This window comes from Nasonia vitripennis (genome assembly GCF_009193385.2).
Source record: "Nasonia vitripennis strain AsymCx chromosome 4 unlocalized genomic scaffold, Nvit_psr_1.1 chr4_random0004, whole genome shotgun sequence".
NCBI classification, from domain to species: Eukaryota; Metazoa; Arthropoda; class Insecta; order Hymenoptera; family Pteromalidae; genus Nasonia; species Nasonia vitripennis.
In genome coordinates, this window is record NW_022279639.1 from 1889010 (window position 1) to 1910601 (window position 21592).

General features: G+C 46.5%; 1 protein-coding gene across 7 annotated transcripts in view; it reads left to right on the top strand.

Moving 5' to 3' along the window:
- Positions 1-21592, top strand: part of LOC103317188 (protein spire) — a 598612-nt gene that overhangs the window by 244599 nt on the left and 332421 nt on the right. The window lies entirely within an intron of this gene.

Sequence of the window (21592 nt, forward strand, 5' to 3'; positions counted from 1 at the left end):
AAACTTAAAATTAGAACTTTTATTATTCAAACTTGTAACGAGGTAACTGGACTAGTGCACGGCGGACGCAAAGACGCAGCCGTGTCACCGAACGGTTTATAACTACAATATTGTGGAGGTGACAATGCTGGAGTCGTCGACGGACGTTAGCCGTCGGTACAATAACGACTTCGTACAATGCAGCCGGTTTACCCGCGAATACAAAACGCATGGCGAGTGAAGCTCGCCGCGCGTTCTCCGCGTCCAGGATTTCTCGACTGTCAACGGCGACGACGATACGGCGACTCTTTCCCGGTCTTACCCTGCCGAGTTCGTGAGCGGAGTAGAGGAAAGACGTGACTCTAGGGTTTATAGCACGAATACTTAATGTCATATAAAAAAAGTCGTATATTGATGGTGAAAAAAAAAAAAAATAATAATCCATCGTACGCGGCGCGCGTGAGGACTGATTTTTTATAGAGAAGTCGAGCGTTCGATGGCATGAACCTCGGCTTCGGCGTCTGTAAGTTCGCGTCGATATAACTCAGTATGTGTCAGTTGAGACTTACGGGTTCGCTATACGCGCAGTGGCACGACCTCCGGCGTGCAGGGTCGAACGACGGTCTCTAGACGGCTGATGGCGAGGAGGCGCCCCTCCTAGCCAGGCTGCACAGCTCCGTGGATGACTTGGTGCGAGTGCTGCTCGATGTCGCGTTCACGCGATCGACGAGGACACAGGATAATTTCGGCTTCGGATGTCGTAGCTGCTCGTCTCGACAATGCTATCTCCCGGGTACAAAGATATTGATTGCGCGCACGTGTGTTAGCTGTTTGCCTCTCACGCGCGCCTCTCCGCATGACTTGGCAACACCGCGTTTGGCTGCCGAGCCAGCATCGGGCGTGTAACGGAGGAGCACTAGGCTTCTCCGGTGACGAAAGCCGACGATGGTCCTGCATCGTCAGCGGGGAACGCCGTCGCCTGCGTTTCTCACGCTCAGAAGTGCAGTGGATGCACTTCTGCACGTGGGATCGCTAGCCGTTGCCTAGTCGCGACAACGGCGTAGCGAGTAGTCTACCGGCGACCACGACTAAGAGAGGAGCTCAAGCGTCGAATAAAGCTCGAACAGCATCTCTTTCTTCTTCCTTCTCCGTGTCCGGAGAGCACCCTCGACCACCCGCCGTCCGTAACATTCTGGCATCCCTCGCGGGTCTCCGACACAGTAAACGTAAAGTGCGGAGAATATTAAAACTATTCGTTGAGTTTACCAACGAATAGATCGTTTTTACAAAAATTTCGGTCGCCGAGGCTCGGAATAATAATTAGTCCGGGCTAAAATCATCAAGGCCAACAGCCAGCCGCAGGACTCCGTCCACGAGATAGACGGCGGCAAATAAAGTCTAGTGCACTGGTGAGACGCCCTCAGCTCCAGCAGTTCGAGCAAGAAGTTGCCCAGGAAATCGAAAAACTCCTTCAGAGCAACCGGGCAACCACATCTTCACCAGCGCACAGGTCACCGATCGTTCTAGCACCAGGAAGGCCAGAGAACGCAGCGAGCCATTGCCTCCGCTACGTGATCGAATTCCGGTGCGGCGGTGAACCAGCCGTAGCAGCAGCCTAAAAATACGCGCCGCTCTACAAAAACAAACAGAAAACACGAAAATCAACGCACGTCGTGCGCCTCAAAGTCGACCTTCGGCCAACAAAGCCCGCCTGGGCCAACGATAGCCGTCAGCGCGGACCAGACGCTGACGTGCGAAGCAGCCGCAGGAAGCAGACAGCGCGCGCAACCAGACTCCGGCGCGAGCAGCAGCCCAGCTCCACAAGCCAGCTCTGCCAGCCCAGGTCTTCGCCCAGCAGCAACACTTCACGATGAATCCGAGCGTTCTTCTAATGTAAGTTTTTCTTGCCAATTATTCTTGAGCAGCTTGGCTACACGGGAGTACGCGTCGCGATTTATTCGAGAAAATAAAAAAAAAGTGTTTCGTTTCTCTCGCGAGCGCCGCAATACATTTCGCGTCGAGTAAAATCTTCAGAATAAGAATTTTTCTTTTTGTCTTTCTCTCTCGTGAACGATGTTAACCAGAAGAAAAACATTCAAGACGAAATCTCGCCCAGCGAGCCGCGAAAGCCTAGACCGCGAAAACATTAAAGCTGTAAAGCGAATAAATAAAATTATTGATTTACATACTAATAATCCGCGGGTCGCACGCAAAGCTCTCGCGCGCACACTCAGCCGCGACGCTCTCTCTTCCGACGAGGCGAAGGCGCCCGCCCGGGAGCAACCAGCGGACTTGCTGACCGGGGCGTACCGGCAGCAGCAAGGGAACGATTTTCCCAGTCGCACGGAGGACGAAAGCGGCGAATTCGAGCGACAAGTCGCGCCTAGCCCCGTAGACTCGGTGGACGGAGCACGTGCGGTCCCGACGACACAAAGAAAACCAACCAGCGGCCTCGATTGGATCGGGTTAAATCAAAAACTGGCGGCATGGAATCTAAAGACCGACATGCGCCCCATGAGCGCCCCTAACGCGGGCACGCCGCTCCCCACCGCGCCGAACGACGGATTTAAGCGAAAGTCGCAAAAGGTTTTGCTGCCTATGCCGAGCAATCCAGCCGTCGGAAAATTTGAGCGCAGTAAGCAAGGAGCTTTTGCGCGATTCTCGCGAGCTGGCGCTAACCAGCATAACCTCGCCAGCACACTAAACCCGCTTCCCCCGTTCATGTTTCCGGTCGCATCGGTCCCAAATACGATGGGACAGTTAAATAAAAACACAAACGCGTTCGCGAACGAATTGCAAAGGGGCGCGCCCGAGCGACAAGCAAGGAGCACTGGTGCGTACGGTCCAGCTCTTGTTGTGAAAGAGACACGGCGGCTTTCCAACGCATCCGAGCGCCCAGTATCGCGTACCGCCAGCGTAGCGAGCACAGTAATCGGGAGCGCGTGCACCGCCAGAAGCAGCCAGGGTGGCACGGATTTCACAGCCCTGTCCGAGCACATGGAGTCTATCGAGGCAAAGCTGTCAGCAAAGATCGACAGCTTGGCGGAAAAGATCGATAGTAGAGCCGGGCCCAGCCACGCGAAAAATCTTAACGTGCACGAAGCGATAAGGGAAGAAGTCGGAAAGCAAGTCGACATCCTTCGCGAAATTCGCGAATCAAGCTTAGCAAGCACCATGCCGATTCAAACGCCGCCAAGTCGAAAGCTGACGAGTCAGGAGCCGCGGCGCCAAGAGCCCGTACACCTGAATTCCTCGGGCAAAACACCGGCGCGCAAAGAATCGGCAGGTCTCGACAGGCGGCCGACGAAAAATCGAGACCCCAAAACCGCGCAGCTCATTGAACTCGCAGAATCCTCGAGCAGCGACAGCGCGGCAGACACCGAGTCTGACATCGAAGCGGTCACGGAAACGCGGCGAAACGGCGGGACTCGCGCCGAAAAGCTCGTGCATAAAAAGACGGCGCAGCAAATACGGGCCAAGGCCGAAGCAGCAGCCCGAACCGCAGTGCGCGAGGTGTCAAGCGGTACGACGGGCCAGAATAAAAATAAACGTCACGCATACGCTGGCGGCTTCTACCCGTCGGACGACGATCCGGAATCAGATCCGTCTGATAAAGACGGCAAGGGAAAAAAGCCGGACAAGCCGGGTAATCGGAAGCAGGACGCTGCCAGAAACCCGGCACGTCGGCAGCCGCGCCGCGGCGATAATCGGCCACCGTCAGATGACCCTGACGATGATCCGTCGGATGGCAGCGACGAGAGCGAGAGCGACGAGGACGACGGCGACAAGGGTCCCGAAACCCCGCGCATAAAGAAAAACAAAAATGAAATTGGGAGCGGCACGAGTAAGGGCGAGAAAAATCTGCTCCCCCCGAAAGTGTCATTTAACCAGGCGATCGGGAGTCTGCCCGATTTTGACGGAGACCCAGACAATCTCAGCCTGTTCAGCCGAGCAGTGCGCAACGTGTTAAAATCACACCCGGCGCACGAAGACTACATCCTAATGTATGTCGCAAAAAAGCTCACAGGAGAAAAAACCAAGGGCTACCGCACGCGCATCGGAAGTTACACTTCCGTGGAAGCCCTACTGCTCGACTTGACCCTACACTTCGCAAATGTGAGCGTAGCGGACAAGATAATGGCAGAGATTCGCGCTGTCAAGCAAGGCAGTGCGGAGCCAGCAGGAGATTACGGTCTGCGCGTCGAGAGACTAATCAATCGTTACTCGACGATTATCGAATCGGCGCCAGACCTATCCAAAGCGGAAAGGCGACTGCGCGAGCGCCTAGCTCAAGAAGATGCACTAGAGCAATTTTTGCTCGGCCTCAAGGCACCGCTAGACCACCTGGTGCGAGGTAAAAACCCGACCAGCCTGAAAGCCGCGACAACCACGGCAATCGGTTTCGAGGCTAAACAGAGCGGTCGAGGAGCCCTGAGCACCTCGCTGGGCCCCGAAAATGGGCAGGCGCAGGTGCGTCGTGCGAAGGCTGAGCAAGCTCGGCCAAACAACGGCGCGCGAGGCGCTGCAGATAGCTCGCCAAAGCCACAACCGGTCTCGGGCGATGGCCCCGAGAAGTATTGTCCGTACTGCAATAAGTATAACCATTCGCTTAGCGAATGTAAGACAATAGCCCGACATGTCGAGTTGCAATTGATCAAAAATCCAAATTACTCCAACGATGATAATCAAGGTGGCGGCGACAATAAGCGCAACAACGGCGCTAGCAATCGCGGCAGTAATAATAACCGCAAGTATAACAAGAAAGACTCCCAAAACAACAACAAAAAAGGCAAGCGTGACCGCTCTAGCGACAGCAATGGTCGTAACCAAGAGAGCGGAGAGCAAGCCGACAAAAATAACAAAAATAATTTAAACTAAAAACACGTTCGCTACAATCCTCAAGTAGTGAGCGTAAAAACGCCGAGCAAGTGAAGGACGAATATCAGCTGACAGCGGCTACTAGCATAAAATTCATCGTCACGGGTACGCAACCGCCGATCGTAGCTGTAGATTGCCCGCAAATGTTAAAACGCAGAGGCAAATTCTACGCCGATTCGGGAGCGGATATCTCAGTAATAAAAATCGAGGAATTGGCACCGGACTATCCTATCGACACTGATAAGATAGTGAAAATTCAGGGAGTGACCGAAGGCACAGCCTTCACACTTGGCCAAGCAGAAATCCAAATAAATGGATTACCCTGCAGTGTACAAGTGGTAAAAAATGATTTCCCGATAGAAAATGCAGGAATCATCGGCTGGGACGTAATCGACAAGCACAATGGCTGTGTCGATGCGCTCAGCAAAAGCCTCAAGCTAGGTGCGACCCACCTACCTTTCGAGGCTGACGAAAAAATCACAATCCCTCCGCGTGTCAAAATGGCCATCAGCGCACCTCTAAAAAACCACGACGTAAAAGTCGGGTGGGTCCCACTGTACGACCTTCACCCCGACCTATTATTCGGCAATTTCGTTTCCGAAAATCGGAACGGCCGTGTGCACGGTGAGTGCATAAACGTCAGTGACTCTGAAATAACGATATCTGCCCCGATGGTCGAGTTACTCGAATGCGAAGAAATCGCTAACCCGCTATACCAGGCCGATGAGGACGGCTCAGCCGAAAATGTCGCCACATTCACTGCCAGCTTAAGACGCTTATTCGGCACAGAAAACCCAAATGAAAAATATCGCGAGGTATCTAACCTCAACCGCGAGCTGCAGTCGAACGCCGAAAAAAGGCGCGCCAGAGTCGACAAAATTATGAGTTTAGCAGACCTCGAGGGATGCAGCGAAGCGGAGAAAAACATAATCCGCGAAATCGTTGACGAATTCGCCGGTGTGTTCGGGCTCGAAGGGGAACCTCTTCCCGCGACCCACCTGTTACAGCACAAAATAGTGCTGAAATCAAACAGGCCTATAAGGAACCACCGCTTTCGCTTCCCGCCTGCTATAAAGGAGCACATAATTCGCAAGCTAGCAAAGCTACGCGAGCAAAACATCGTGGTGCCTTCTAACTCTAATTACTCGTCGTCGCTGTGGATAGTCCCGAAAAAACCAGATGCCAGCGGAAACAAACGATTCCGGCTAGTAACTGATTTTCGAGGACTCAACGAGGAAACAGAGGGCAGTTGCCACCCTCTCCCGTTCACAAGCGACATTTTAGAGCATCTCGCGACGGCTAATTTTATAACCGTCATGGACCTCAAACAAGGGTACCACCAGATCGAGATGCATCCCGACTCGGCGCACCTTACAGCGTTTTACGCTCCCGACGGCAACCATGGCAACCAGCTGTTGCAATTCAACAGGATGGCGATGGGCCTGAAGGAAGCAACTATAACGTTTACTCGCGCCATGTCATTAGCCATGAAGGGCTTACAGGGCGACGAAGTCGAAATCTACCTTGATGACCTCATGGTATTCGGCGGGACATTCGACGAGCACAATAAGCGTCTGCGACGAGTGCTCAAGCGGCTACTCGAAGCAAATATGACTGTCGAGCCAAAGAAATGCCAATTTCTGAAGAAAGAGGCCCAAGTGCTCGGGCATATAGTCGGGGGCGGTCTGATCAAAACAGACCCGGCGAAAACTCACGCCATGGCCAATTACCCGACGCCCACCGACGCCAAAAAGCTAAAACAAGCTCTCGGCTTGTTTAGCTACTACAGGCGATTCATACCCGATTTTTCAAAAATCGCATATCCCCTATTCAAACTCCTACAAAAAGATATAAAATTCCAATGGGGGAAAGCAGAAAAAACTGCATTCGAAAATCTCCGAAAATTAATGGCGGAGGAGCCGGTTTTGAAAGCACCAGTCTTATCAGAACCTTTTATCGTGACGACGGATGCGAGCGACTACGCCCTTGGCGCAATTTTAAGCCAAGGAAAAATAGGCGCGGACCACCCGTGCGCATACGCATCGCGCTGCTTAAAGGGCAGCGAGCTACGTTATCCGACGTACGATAAAGAGCTTCTTGCCGTTGTTTTTGCTAAAGAGCAGTTTAAGCCTTATTTATACGGCAGAAGATGGACCTTGGTAACGGACCACGAACCATTGAAGCATTTTCATACGTCCAAAAAGCCAGACCTACGCTTTAATAGGCTCAAGGCTGCGCTAAACGGCTATGACTTCGACGTCGTGTATCGGCCGGGCATTAAAAACTCGAACGCCGACGCGCTCTCTCGCAATCCGGTACTAGCAGAAGGCGAAGTAAACCCGGATTTGCCGCGCTACGAGCTCTACGAGCTCGCTGACCAGCAGGTAAAGGAAAACCCTGACGAAGAAGCAGGTGCCCCTCCGGGAAGAGTCTTCCGTGCACGCGCCGTAAAAAAGCAAAACCAAAAGGCGGGAAAGAAAGAACGCGTGTCTGAATCAAGCTCTAGCGACGCATCAAATCGCGGTTTAAGCAAAAAACCTCGGCAAGATAACGCACTAATTTACGAGCGCAACGAGTGCGTGGCGGTTAGAAACGAGTTCAACGGATATTACATCTGTCGCGCGTTACACGATGTTCACCAAGGCGACGAAAAAATCGCTGTTCAATGGTTTACGGAAACCAAAAATCTAAAACACATGTACGCGCGCGGATTACCGCGACGCGGTTTGGTTTGATTCCATATTAACCAGCGCATCCTTGAAACGGCTCGACAGAAATCATTATCTGCTGGGCGCCGCGGAACGTACGCGCATAGACGCAATCTTACGCGAAGCCATTGAATTTATCGCCGACGCACCAGCTCCGAAGCCTCCGGAAATTTCGGCAGTTGCAGCCGAATTTTCGGATTCCGACCAATCAATGAAGTCGGTAGCATCAGCGCTTTCTAGCTCTTCGGGATTTTCGTTACTCCCTCCGGAGTTGCGCCCGGTTGCAAAATACGTGTGGCCCTCCGAGCGAAAAACTCGCGGGTCGGAAAAAACAAAAATGACAGTATCGCGAAAATCGCGCGAATTGGGCAATTCAAGCAGCGAGGAAAGCATACGGATCTCGCCGTCGGGAAAAATCGCAAACGTGATCGACGAGCCGCAGATCTTCTCTTTCCCTCAAAGGGTTTTTTCGCGAAGCCCGAGCCCTCCGCAGAGCCCACAGACGCGCGTCACGCCTGAACCACCCGTAATGACTAAAAGCCCTTTGCGTCCTACGGCTGCCGAATTTCAAATGCCGGCGTCCACTCAAGCCAGCCAACCGCGCGATAGCAGCAACGCGCCGCGTGCTGAGAGTGCGCTAGCTGAGCCGCCGGGACCCAAGTCAGGCTCAACGTGGCCATGGTCAGGTAATAAAACCAAGAAAAAACTAAGGGTAAATATCGAAGGGAAAGACTTCGATGGAAAAGGCGGCGTCCGCATCGAATGTTGGGAATTAAACTCAAGCGTCGCGCCACAGGATAAAATAATACCTGCACGAGTGGAAAACTCCCAGCAGCGTACACGCGCGCGCGAGCTGTCCGCAAGGAAAGACAACGCCATGGCGATAAGCAAAAGCCCAGTCAGCTCGGAAAAAGAGACTGCTGCGGGTAACGCGAGTGCGCCTAGCGGAAAAAACAGCTCCAAGAACGGTCGCAACGAGAGTGGCAAAAAAGCACCCGAGACGGGCAGCCTTACGCCAGCCGTCGTATCACCGCCAAAATCAGCCGCGTGCATGACACACCCGGCAATGATTCCGTCCCCCCCCTCGTCAGTGGGTCCAAACGAGGATTTTGCGGGAATACTATTATAATATTACTACTATTATAATAATTTCGCGCCGACTTGCGAAAATGTCTAAAAACCTTAAAAAACGTTATATTAAAGGAAAATATCCGCAGCATAGCTCTGATTAGAGATCTGGCGATGCTCACGGTATCCGAGTGGACAAACTTCGTCGAGTTATTCGACAATATTTTTGCCGGAGTTGCATTAATTGCAATTCTGTACAAAAATAATTTGCCAGCCCCCCCCCCCCCAGTCTCTGAGCGCTTTAATCTCATTAAAGAGTATCACGAGGCAACAATGGGAGGGCATCGGGGCAAAAATAAAACATACAGCAAAATCGCCAATGATTTTTATTGGCGAAATATGCGCCCCGATGTAAAGCAATTTGTCGCTCGCTGCCCAACGTGCCAGAGCAATAAGCTGGTCCGAATAAAAACTAGGCTACCCATGCTTATCAGCAACACGCCATCGATGCCATTTGCTCATATCGCCATAGATTTCTATGGGCCGTTGGAACGTTCCAAACACGGGAACAGATATATTTTGTCGGCGCAGGATATGCTCACAAAATATATAGTCCTAACGCCAGCAAGGCATGCGAATGCGGACGAGGTCGCGCGAATTCTCACGGAGAAAATTATTTGTGTTTTTGGACCACCTGCCGCATTGGTCTCGGACCAAGGTAGCCATTTTCAAAATAAAATTCTGGAGGAATTCGCTAGGATCTTCAAAATAAACAAATTTTGCACTTCGGCATATCATCCGCAGGCAAACGGCTCGATCGAGCGTATGCACCATACGCTGACCGAGTACCTGCGGAAGTATGTAAGACGTGCCGATACTTGGGATGAATGGACGGCCGTATGCCAGCATGCATACAACTGTACCGAGCACGAGAGCACTCGGTACTCGCCGCACGAGCTGCTCTTCGGCTTCAAGCCAAGAACGCCATCCAGCTTCCCCCGAGTCAGCGACGATATGTCCTATAACAATTATTTGACCGAGATGACAAACAATCTCACGGCCCTGCAAACGACGGCGGCCATGAACTTGGTGCAATCCAAGTATCGGTCAAAACACTACTACGATCGTAAATTAAACTCGAAGCATTTTCGGGAAGGCGAAATCGTCTTTCTGATAAATGAGCCCAAGAAAAACAAATACCTTAAAGAATACCGCGGGCCCTTCGAGATAATTGCGATCAACCGCAAGACTAATAACGTGACGTTGCAAAACGACGAGATAACAAAAGTCGTGCACGTCAACAAAATCGAACGGCCGAGCGAGCTAGCAAGAAACGCAGACTTATCGGATTCCGACCGTGCAAGTTAGGACGTTTTTTTTTCCTGTTTTTTTGCGTGCCCCCGGGCGTAGCGCAAAAAAAAACAACGTCCTAAGCTCAAGATTTAAAAATGAATAAATGAAAGACACTCCCAGCGCGTCAAAAGCCAGCTGCTCATTTCAGCAACATAGATATAGGGTGCTTTTACCATTAATTGCAGGCTATGCGCAGCCTGCGTGCTAGGGATCGAGGAAACTCCCCAGGTCCACAGCCCAGGGCGTTTCGTGCAGGAGTTAAAACAGAACTTGGGGTTGATCACCGAGAAGATTGCACCCCTCTCAACATCCAGTACTAACTGGAAGTTAATAGAAAAAATCGACCTGAACGAATTCTTCCAAGCGAGTAAAGTTTTGGTCGATCGCGTGTCAACCGCCGCTCGAGCATGCCATCCGCGTTGCGATGCCGCCGGGTTGATCAAAGAAGCCGAATCCGTCACCGCGCAGGCTGAACGCGTTATAAAATTGATACAAACGGATAGCAGCGGACACCAAGCCCCACGGGAGCGCCGCGCCATACTACCCTTTATTGGCTCACTCCACAAATGGCTATACGGTACACTAACGGAAGCCGATGAAGCTGAGATTCAAGCGGCAGTGCAAAGGATCGCAGAAGATACTCGTCTGACAGCCGCGTTATTGGCGAATCAGACCGAAATAGTTGAACACGAGTTATCACACTTGAAAAAGAGGATGCGCAAACTTGAATCATTTGCAGTAGTGTTGGAAAATAATTCGGCCAAAAACCTCGCCAACATTAATAGCCTGGATGTCGAAATGAACATTAAGACAACTCTATTGCAGTTCAAAGCCGACACCGAGCTGATTAATACAGCAATACTATTTGCAGTCAAGGGTCTGATTCACCCAAAAATCCTAGCGCCGGAGACGATCGCCCAAGCGGCGAAATCGGTAGAGGATTCACTTTCTCACGCGAAATTTCCATTATCTCCGGGCGATTTTTCCGTCATTCCGATAATGGAAATATCGAGAGTGGCAATCCTATTCTCCAACGGATACTTAATTTATCACATTGCAATACCGCTGGTAGATGTCGAGGAATTTAATCTCTTTAAGGCATCTCCGATACCCACAGTGCAAAGCATCCTTAATAGTGCTCACACGGCCGCTTACATATGGCCAGTGCACACCTATTTTGCGATAAGCACGTCAAATCTCACCTACCTTCCGATCCCTGCAGAAGAAGTGCGCAAATTGCGCAAATTGCAGGACACACTGATTGTGGTCAACCCGGAACCAGTGCGCGAGATCAGTGACAGCGTATCGTGCGAGATCAAAGTCGCCGCGGGCCGTAAGATAGAAAGCCCGGAGGTATGCGACATCCGCTTAAAAAGATTACGCGAATCATTCTGGCTGCGCCTACACCGAGCTAACACCTGGGTGTATTCAGCCAGAGAACGGGAAAATATTTACATACAGTGCCCAAAAAAGGAGCTTGTCACCGCACAGATAAGCGGCGCAGGAGTCCTCGAACTCCGCGAGGGGTGCGCAGCGCACACGGCAAGTGCGCGCCTGGTCGCCTCTCATATAATAACAAAGCAGCTAGAGACGCTATCTCTCGGCGCCTTGCAATTCAACATGTCCAAAATATGGGCACATGTAAACGAGTCTTCTGCCGCAGCGGCAGATCTCAAGCAAGCCATCGCTATCGGCACCGAGCATCGCGCCGATAACGCGCACGGCTCGGACCTCGACAACTTGAAAGCAGGCGAGAGCTTGCGCGAGATTACGGCAAGAGCACGTGACATTGCCTACAGGAAGAAAACAGAGTTCGAACTCAAGGACCTAAGCGGACACACCGGCATTTTGAGCTGGGTATCCTGGTCCTCGTTGAGCATCGTACTCATCTGCGTCGTCGCAGTATGGTGCTTCATGCGCTATCGTGCTCAGCAACCCATGCGCGACCTTGCGCGCCAGCAGCGCGACCTCATGCAACTGGAGGCCGCACGCAGCTTTGCACAGCTGTCAGCCAGTAGAAGGGCCGCCGAAGCCGCGAACGCGCAATAGCTTCCCTTCTCCCCCCTTCAGGGCCCTCGTGTAAAAACAAAAAAAAAAGAACGCGCGAAACGGCCAGGGACAAAGAAACGCGCGCCACTTTTCCGAAAACAATAAATTAAAATTTTAATACAAAATATAATACCCAAATACCGGTAACGCCGCGTCGCGCGAAGCAAGCACGAACGGAGCTACGGAGCTCTGGAGTTTTATCGCGCGGGCCGATAACGCGTGCCTCTATTTCTATAAGAATAATCTAATCGCCAAAATAGCCAAGCTGCCGCTATGGCAAGAAAAATATCCAAGCGATATGATGCGGTGCATAACGCGCAATTTTGTTATATATACATATATGCATGTAGGTTATAATAAGAAAAATAACAAAATATACACATTTATATGCCATATCCTACAAATTAGAATGTTATAGCTTATAAGGAAATACCGTAAGTTGCGAATGCAAGTACGCCATGAGGCTTATAATAATATTAATAAATGTAAACACACTATGTTATAGCTTATAAGGCAATACCGTAAGTGGCGAATGCAAGTACGCCATGAGGCTTATAACTATATTAAGAAATGTAAACATACTAATATTAAAAAAAAAAAAAAAAAAAAATATGTATCGAGCTCCGCCTCTAAAAAAAAAACTCTGTGAGACAGCAGCGGCTGTCGAAAGACAACATCAGCGCCGACTCACACACACACACACACATACGCACACATATCAACGCTTAACAGATTTTTTTTAAGAGAAAAACAAAGAGAACTGACATTACGGAGTCAGCAGGATTTAGAAACCCAATGCGCTTCTAATGCGCTGTGCTCAAGCACTGGCATCCCAGAAAATAGAAAAAAAAAGAAGTAAAAACATGTACACATACATATACCCTCAGGCGAGGAGCGCGCGACAGCGCGCCCCGTCGCCTTACACACTCAAGCAACGCACGCACGGCTCCGCCGGCGACCCTGTTTTTTGAGGGCGCCGTGGACGTCACCCGCGCGCCCAAGGGCGTGTAACGGAGGAGCACTAGGCTTCTCCGGTGACGAAAGCCGACGATGGTCCTGCATCGTCAGCGGGGAACGCCGTCGCCTGCGTTTCTCACGCTCAGCAGTGCAGTGGATGCACTTCTGCACGTGGGATCGCTAGCCGTTGCCTAGTCGCGACAACGGCGTAGCGAGTAGTCTACCGGCGACCACGACTAAGAGAGGAGCTCAAGCGTCGAATAAAGCTCGAACAGCATCTCTTTCTTCTTCCTTCTCCGTGTCCGGAGAGCACCCTCGACCACCCGCCGTCCGTAACAGGCGACTAAACGAGCGCGCGCGATATGAATTCGCGGCCGCACGTTACAAACTATTTATATACATACTACAACGATGTTTATAAACATATTGTATCAGCTGCTGAACAATTTTTGCGTATGTTTTAATATCAAGTTACAATTTTTTTTTGTTTATTATTATTATTAGTCTGCTCCAGCGGTAAGTCGAGAGGCATTGCCTAATCACTCTGCCTATTTTGCACTGTATTAATAGACTCTGCACTCCTCGGAGTATTTATTTGCAGCGAAAAGGGCCCTCTCAATTGGCTCTTATGCAAGAGCTAAAAAACCACGCTGGTCGTGCTTTTTATGAGCCTGGAGGGAAATTTCCGCGAACCGCCGACTTACATAACCTCCAAACCTTGTCACATCGATCACAAGTCGGGTGGATCAGGATTTTCTCCAGCCACTTGAGGAGGACATCGTGGAGCAGCAACGCGTCTCTCAGTAACGCAACAACATCACGCTGGATGCTGCTGAAACATATATTACACTTCTGCGGGGGAAGTTCCAACATCATTTTGAGGTTAGAGAGTATCTTCTTCACCATCTCTCTCACTCAGCGCGTGAAACAGCTGATGTCACCACAGCCACGCGTGCGTTTTAATTTTTCGCCACCAGAGCGCGCACCAGTACCTCTTGAACCTTCTCAACGTTGGCAGCACTGTATTGTTGAGAGCGCGCGAAATTAAAAAATTAAAAAATTTGAAATTCGAAACTTTAGCTTTTTAAATTAATTAATTAATTTAACTTAACGTTCTATTTAATATTGAACGTTGAATAGCGCGTTATTACTCTTGTTCTATAAAACAAAATAAAAATGGTTCGGACTTCGTGTCTACAATGTAATAAGGTAACGCGCGCACTAGCTATTATGCGTAGATGTAACGACTGTAACAACCCATATCACAATAGTTGTTATGATTGGACGGCTATAGCAGATAGTAAATTTATCTGCGTCACGTGTAAAGATAAAAGAAAGAACAGTAAAAGTACGAGCGGAGGAACAAGAAGAAAGATAAATCAGATGAAAACTCAGTTTTAAGCTCAGGTTTAAATGGCACTATTATAGACGAGTCCAAAGGAGATAGTACTGCAAAGAAATTAAATCTAGCTGCTTTAACACCATCTGCCTTATCTGTTAAGGCCGCTACAAACATTAGACTTTAATCAACTGATGTATCTGCAGATCTAAGTTTGCTTCGTTACTGTAAACTGCCATCATCAATGCTTGAATTGTTTAGCAACCAGTTTAAAATGCTTGAAACCGCGATAGGCGATCTTAAGTCTCAGCTAGTGACGCAGCTTGATGCCGTTAGCACGGCACCGACTTCCTCCTCAACATCAGAGGAGTCGTTTAGTGGACTGACCGCTGAAGTTACGTCACTTGAAGAAAAAATTATCGACCAATCTTCAAAGATAGAAGGCATGCACCAGGATCGATTATTGCTGTTGCATGAAAACGAACTTCTAAAAGACCAGATAACTAGTTTAATGACTTAAATAACAACAATGGTTGATGGTGCTAAACTTCAAGACGACGATGACAGTAGTGGTCATAAAACTACAAATTTTGAGGACTCGCATGTGATGATAAGATGTAAAAGATCTAGATAAGTCTGCTAATGTTTGCTTCTCGGACATCAACAGTAATAGTGGAAACGGGGGCGATGGTAATAATGTAAATAATAATGTAAATAGCTTTAGTAATTTAACTAGTAATAGGGAAAAAATTAGCAACGTCGCTGAAAATTCTAACAGGTTTCGAACGCAGCACCGTCGGCGTCAATCTCGGGGCTCCCGCTCTGCAGAAGCTGATACTCCCGAACTGGGTAGGCATTGTTTTCGGGAGGATGGATCAATTTATGGTGAGGCTTCGGGTGAACTAGTCGTTTCTAATATGTGTGAAGGAACTGAGGCAACGCGCGCTAATGTAGTCCAAGCCATCCTCACCACAATTGACCCAACCATATCGAGGGAAGACCTAGTATCTATATGCGCGTTCCGACCTGAGGTGCAGCCAAAAGATGGGCTGGTAGCGTCGGGATCGGTGCACCGTCGGTCACCATGAGTGGTCTGCCTCTCTCGTCGCGATATAATTGAAAACATGATGCGAGCGAAGGGTAGATTTACAGCGTTCAATACGAAGCATATTAACGTAACTCTCCTTAATAAGAAACGCGTGAAAGCCTAATACAGAGTAAAATTTTCATTAATGAATTTTTAAGTAAAGAAAATTTTGTACGGTTCAACAATCTTAAACAAATTTCGCGGGAATTAAGTTTTAAATATATTTGGCCTCGAGGCGGGCGATTCCTTATTAAGAAGGAAGACAGTGATACAACACATGAGTTTAACTCGGCAGCAGATTTACATGCGCTAGCCGCATCGTATAGTAATAGCGACGATAAAATTAATAATAATAACGTTAGTATTAATGCAGGTGCACCTAAGGACGTTAGCAGTGGAGCTGGACCGTCGGTAATAATTGAACCATCAGCTGCCATATCTACTCAAAATTGACTAGAATGGGGAAATTTGAGAGAGGTAGACAGCGGACCACTGAAGGCAGGCTTCCTTAACGCGACCTCCGTCTATGCGCATATGGCGATGTTCCGTCAATTCCTGGACACTGCTCGACCCTCGTATCACCTGTTCGGTCTTACTGAAACGCGATTCGGGCATGAGGTTGATGACGTGTTCGTTCAGATAGATATGTATTCGATTATGAGGCAAGATAGAAATAAACAAGGTGGAGGCGTAGCTCTGTATATCCGGAATGACTATAAAGCTACACTACTGTGTTCGTCACGTACACAGATCGAAGGAAAACCAGGTATTCCGGAATACTTAATGTGCAGCGTTCAACAGGGTACCATGACACTGATATTCGTAGCCGTAATTAGAGGTACTCGACGATGAGACGACCTGTGGACAGAATATCAGTCTCTCGTGGCTGAGGCTGAACAACGAACTACTCAAGCGCGAGAGTCATTCATACAGAACAGAATTTTCGATGCACTTGATAATGACAAGAATATATGGACTGAATTTCATAATCTTGGTTTAATTTCAAAAGCCAAGAATGACTTACATAATTATACCCCGGATGAGTTAAACACTCATTTTGCTGGAGTGTCCGTATCCAATCTCGAGCGTGAGGCAGATCTGAGTGGCATCCTGTCAGAGGCTAGTGAAGATAGCTTTACCTTCCGTAAAGTTACCTTTACGGATGTTGTGCTGGCAGTCGCTCATTTCTCATCTCATGCAAAGGGTTAGGACGGGATACCCCAAAGCATCGTCGCGAAATCTTTACCAGTTATTGGCCACCATCTAGTAACTTTGTTTAACACCTCATTATCAAGTGGAATCTTTCCTGGGCTTGGCTAACTACCAACCTTGGCGTCCCGCAGGGCTCTATCCTGGGGCCTCTCCTGTTTAGTCTATACATAAATGACCTTACAGACATACTAACTGATTTCAAGGGTCCAGATAGACTGTTAACAAATAGTATTGCGCATTTGCTATACGCGGACGACCTGCAAACCTACACTCAATGTACGAAAGACAATCTTCGTGAGGGTGTGAATCGTTTGTTGGCTGTGGCGCGAGCTGCGTCGGCGTGGACCTCCGATAATGCACTGCATCTTAATGCTGGCAAGACTAAAGCTATAATTTTTGGGTCGGACTACAATATTAATCAATTGCAGGGGTTGAACTTGCCTCGTATTGGGGTGCAAAATAGTATTTTCGTTCCATTTGTCGATACAGTAACTAACCTTGGAATCGTCATGGATTCTAAGCTAACACGGAAACCGCAGGTGGATGCAGTTAGCCGAAAGGTTAACAGAGTCCTTTATGGGCTCAGGTCTTTTCGATCCTGTACCACCGAGGCGTTACGTAAGCAGCTGGCGGACGCTCTTGCTATCTCTTACTTACATTTCTGCTCTGTAGTATACCTTGTGTCCGGGGAGCTCCAAACTCGACTACAGAGGTTGCGGAATGCATGTGTGAGGTATATATGTGGTGCTGGGAGGAGAGAGCATATTACTCCCTATAGGAAGAAACTAGGCTGGTTAGATACTTGAGAAAGGAGAACGTATTTTGCATCGGTTTTAGTGTATAAAGCTTATTGCATAGGGCAGTCGTCGTACGTAGCGGCCCTCTTTAAGAAAAATCAGTGCAGAACTTCCAGTAGGGTGTCCAGGGATATTTCAGTACGAGGGTCGCGAACTGACGTGGGACTGAACTCGTTTGCTGTGTTCGGTGCGCGTCTATGGAACTCTCTACCTCAAAGTATGCGGACCTTGCCTTCGCTAGCTGGTTTTAAGGTAGCAATGTGAAAGTACCAGACGCCCAATACGCTGTGATTCACAAGACTGTCGTGCACAGTATTATTTATATTTATGTTTATATATATCTGTAAATATTTTCTTCGAGACCGTTATGCAACATCTCTAGTCTGCGTTGCTACTTTAATGACGCGATAGAGTAAGAATTGTATGTTATAAATATTATGTCATACGCAATATAGTAAGACGAGTACTTGAAAAGTATAATTGTGATCTGACAGCTGTGATAACCAGCGATTTATACTGAACATGTATGATGTAAAATATTTGGATTTGATCAAATAAATTGTTATTCTATTCTATTCTATTTTGACAGTTTTTATTAATATTCAACACCTACAGTTAATTTGGAAGCGCATTATAAATAGTAATAGTTTTTATATAGCTATTTTTATTGATAATTCTTCTGTTAGTTTTAGGTATTCTTATACTTCTATTTCTAGTAATACTATCCGATGCTAAGTATTTCTCTTTGAGATCAGAATAATACAGTTTTAGAGATTCGAGAGCAAAAAGTTGTCCTCTATTCAAAAGATTGTCATGTTATAGAAAATTATTATTATTATTGATAATTATTGATAATTTTTAAATTTTGTTTTGCACCTTTCAACTTGGTTTCGACTATTTCTATATGGTCTACCCTAAGCGATGATACCATAGCTAATAATGTTATGGAAAAAAGCACAATGTATTATTCTGAGTGTCTCTGTCGGCATGGATTTTGAAATTTTATAAAAAATATGTACCAGGTATTTTGTTTTCCCGATTACATGTTGTATGTGACTTTCCCAATTTAGGTAGCTATCAAAAACAATTCCTAGATATTTAAAATTGTCTACCCCAGTTATACTTTTATCCAGAATTTTAACGTTTATTTGAGCTAGCACATTTCCAATACTGCTTTCAAAAGTCATAAAATAGTTTTTCTACGTTTAATGACAACTTGTTTAATGCCAGCGACTCCGCTATCACATTTAGAAAATTGTTCATGATGTTATCCACTCATGTTAACTCGATCTTCTATCCAATCATCACCAGTGGCTATTTTGATGCCCTAAACTGATAAGAGTTGTAGTCAAATAGTAACTCTACGGGTTGGTTAATTATTATATACGCGGATGAGGACAAAGCCTTGAAGAACAAACACTTAGCGCCATCAGTGTCTGAATACTTTTGCGATATTGTTAAGAACAGCCACCGAAGAATTATCTCAAATCCGCACTTGAGATTACGCACCTTTAATATTGAATAATTGTCCTGAATAATGATTTTTCTACCTTTCCTTGACTTTCAGTGAGTGACGTGACTGTAGTATAGTGTAATGTCCCATGTATGCTTTGGCATTTACGTATGTGTGTAGCGCCTGTACGACCGCATTCATGCACTTATGCAGGCGAAATATACTAGACCGATTGCGACAGTACGAGACCGATCGCCGAACATCTAAGCAAGTGCTTTGACCTACGAGTCAGCACTTCTTACGCGCGTATTACTGACTTACTTTTGTACATTATCCTTGCACGTTAGATTTTGATTGGTCGATCGTTGCCGCGTTTTATTTAATTTACAACTCCTTAAATCGTCACCAAGGCTTTAAAAAGCCAGAAAACGATCCACGAAGTGCCTTTTGTATAAGTAACCTGTTGTCGTGTAGCTGTACCCGGATAGCAAGTACGAGTGCTATCTCTCTGTACGCATCGCTTATTAAGTGTGTGCAAACCACTCAAACTCTGCATGCGAAATATAGTAAACTCCTTGTTTTTTGGTTTGAGAGTCTGCATCGAGCAATAGGCGAAGGGCTCGTCAACAAATCTGGCGTTAGTGGTAGCACAGCTTAGATAAGATCGTGTAACTTGCCACGAGAAATCGTGTAGATTAGAACAGTCAACATTTGCCACACTAAGAAGGAGACCAAGTCATCCAAAGTGCGAGATAATGACTATAATTGTAAGTCGCCCAAGTATCAAACTTGAAATATCTAAATAACAACATAGTAAATAAATAATATAAGAAGCTAAGCGAACAACATAAAAAGTCAAAATAAACACTGTAACATCCAATTCGTCTTTGAAATGAAGTGCTCTGGTCCGAACCCAATAAAACATAACAATAAAAATCATCCCCAAGTGTATATTTATTTCATAGTAATTATAAATATCAAAATAATCTACAAATCCCTAATACACAACCAACAACATGGCATCAGTAAGGTGAGTATTACGAGACTTTAGAGCATCCACACAGATATACAACGGAATCGGCTCAAATAATTCTGTCCGCATCAGATAGACTACGGACAGACTAGAGTCCATACTGCAGAGCGTGACATTCGACAGGAAAACTTGTCCGCCTGTCCCCCGAACGTACTTACATCAGGACGCGTCCATATCTCTCTAGACCACTCTGTAACATAAGGTCCTCGCGCCAAAGGGCTAGTTCCCAAAATAATTAATAGTACTCGCTCAGCAATAGTATGATCGCGAACTAAAGTAAATTTATAATTAAAATACAATCAACTTATGATGACACGAATTATTAGAGAGAAAGAGAGTGATTATGGTAGTGTGTAGCGTATTGGTATGGATAACACTTACCTTGTTTGTTCATTCTGCTACGAGCCTGCTCTGCTACCAGTATGTCTATTTCTCGGGATCAAATCAATAAAATCACTTAAAATCACTTAAAATTTGTATTATTCTTTCTCTCTCGCTCGCCGATGAAACCTAATATTTACATGGGTGTCTGGGTGGAAATTAAAAGTATATCACTTGAGAAAAATTTAACTTTAAATATTGTTTCATTATTATAAGAGAAATGTGCGTGTAAAAGATCAGCTCTTTACTTATATTAGTTTCCGGAGGAGGGCAACAACTAAATTTGAAAAATAGGCATCGTAATCAAAACCACTTGCAACTTTTAAAAGTCAAAATTCTTATTAATGAATGGGGAAAAGAGACCAAGTTATTGTAACTTTTTGCATATAAAAATACACTAGAAACCAGAAATACAAGTGACTTGAGTTATTAAATCCTCTGGAACAAGCCTAACAAGAAATGTCACCCGCCAAATCCAAAATTTCTCATAGCCCTTAAGCTGACGATTCCAACTAGGTCATTTCAGTAAAAACTGATTCGGAGACTAATTTCTAAATAGTTTAACAAATATCTGTACAAAAATTCAGATATCTAGCTTTAATACAACACAAATGGAACAGTAATAATAAACTTGAACGTCGACTACTAAGGCTATGGCTCCCATTTAACTTAAGTCACCAACATAACCAAGGTGTAAAATAATGTTTGATATCACTTAATCAAAAAATAATCAATAAATATATAAGCTTTCATTAATAAATCATTTTCTTCTTATATTAAATAAGTGTTATTATACTGCATCATAATAACCTCAAAAGGTTATGTTATATACGCGCGCATGCGAATTCGGCTTCCCGAGTTGTTGCCGAGTTTTTTTTTAAATTTGTGAGAAACAATTCGTTTTTGGAACTAGCGATATGCTACTCTACTGACTAGTTCAACTCGTCTATTTTTCACCAGGGATATAAGGCCCATATTTTAAGACTACTTTTATCGTTTAAAGTTATCCTAGTATTTATTATTTTAATGCTACCTGCTTTAACAACTTCGGAATGTTGGACTAGATTGTTACTGATGAATACAATGACTCCATCATTTATTCCCATTTATCTAAGTTGTAAATAAAAAAAATGTAATCTTGTAAATTATATATTCATAATCTGAACTATTTAGTTGGTATAAATTATAATTAATTTGCTCAAAAACTTCAGGACATATCACAATCGCTGGTTTGATAGCTAAAATGTCTATTGAAATTTTTAGTTTATCAAAGTTTGCATTCATAATTCGAATATTTA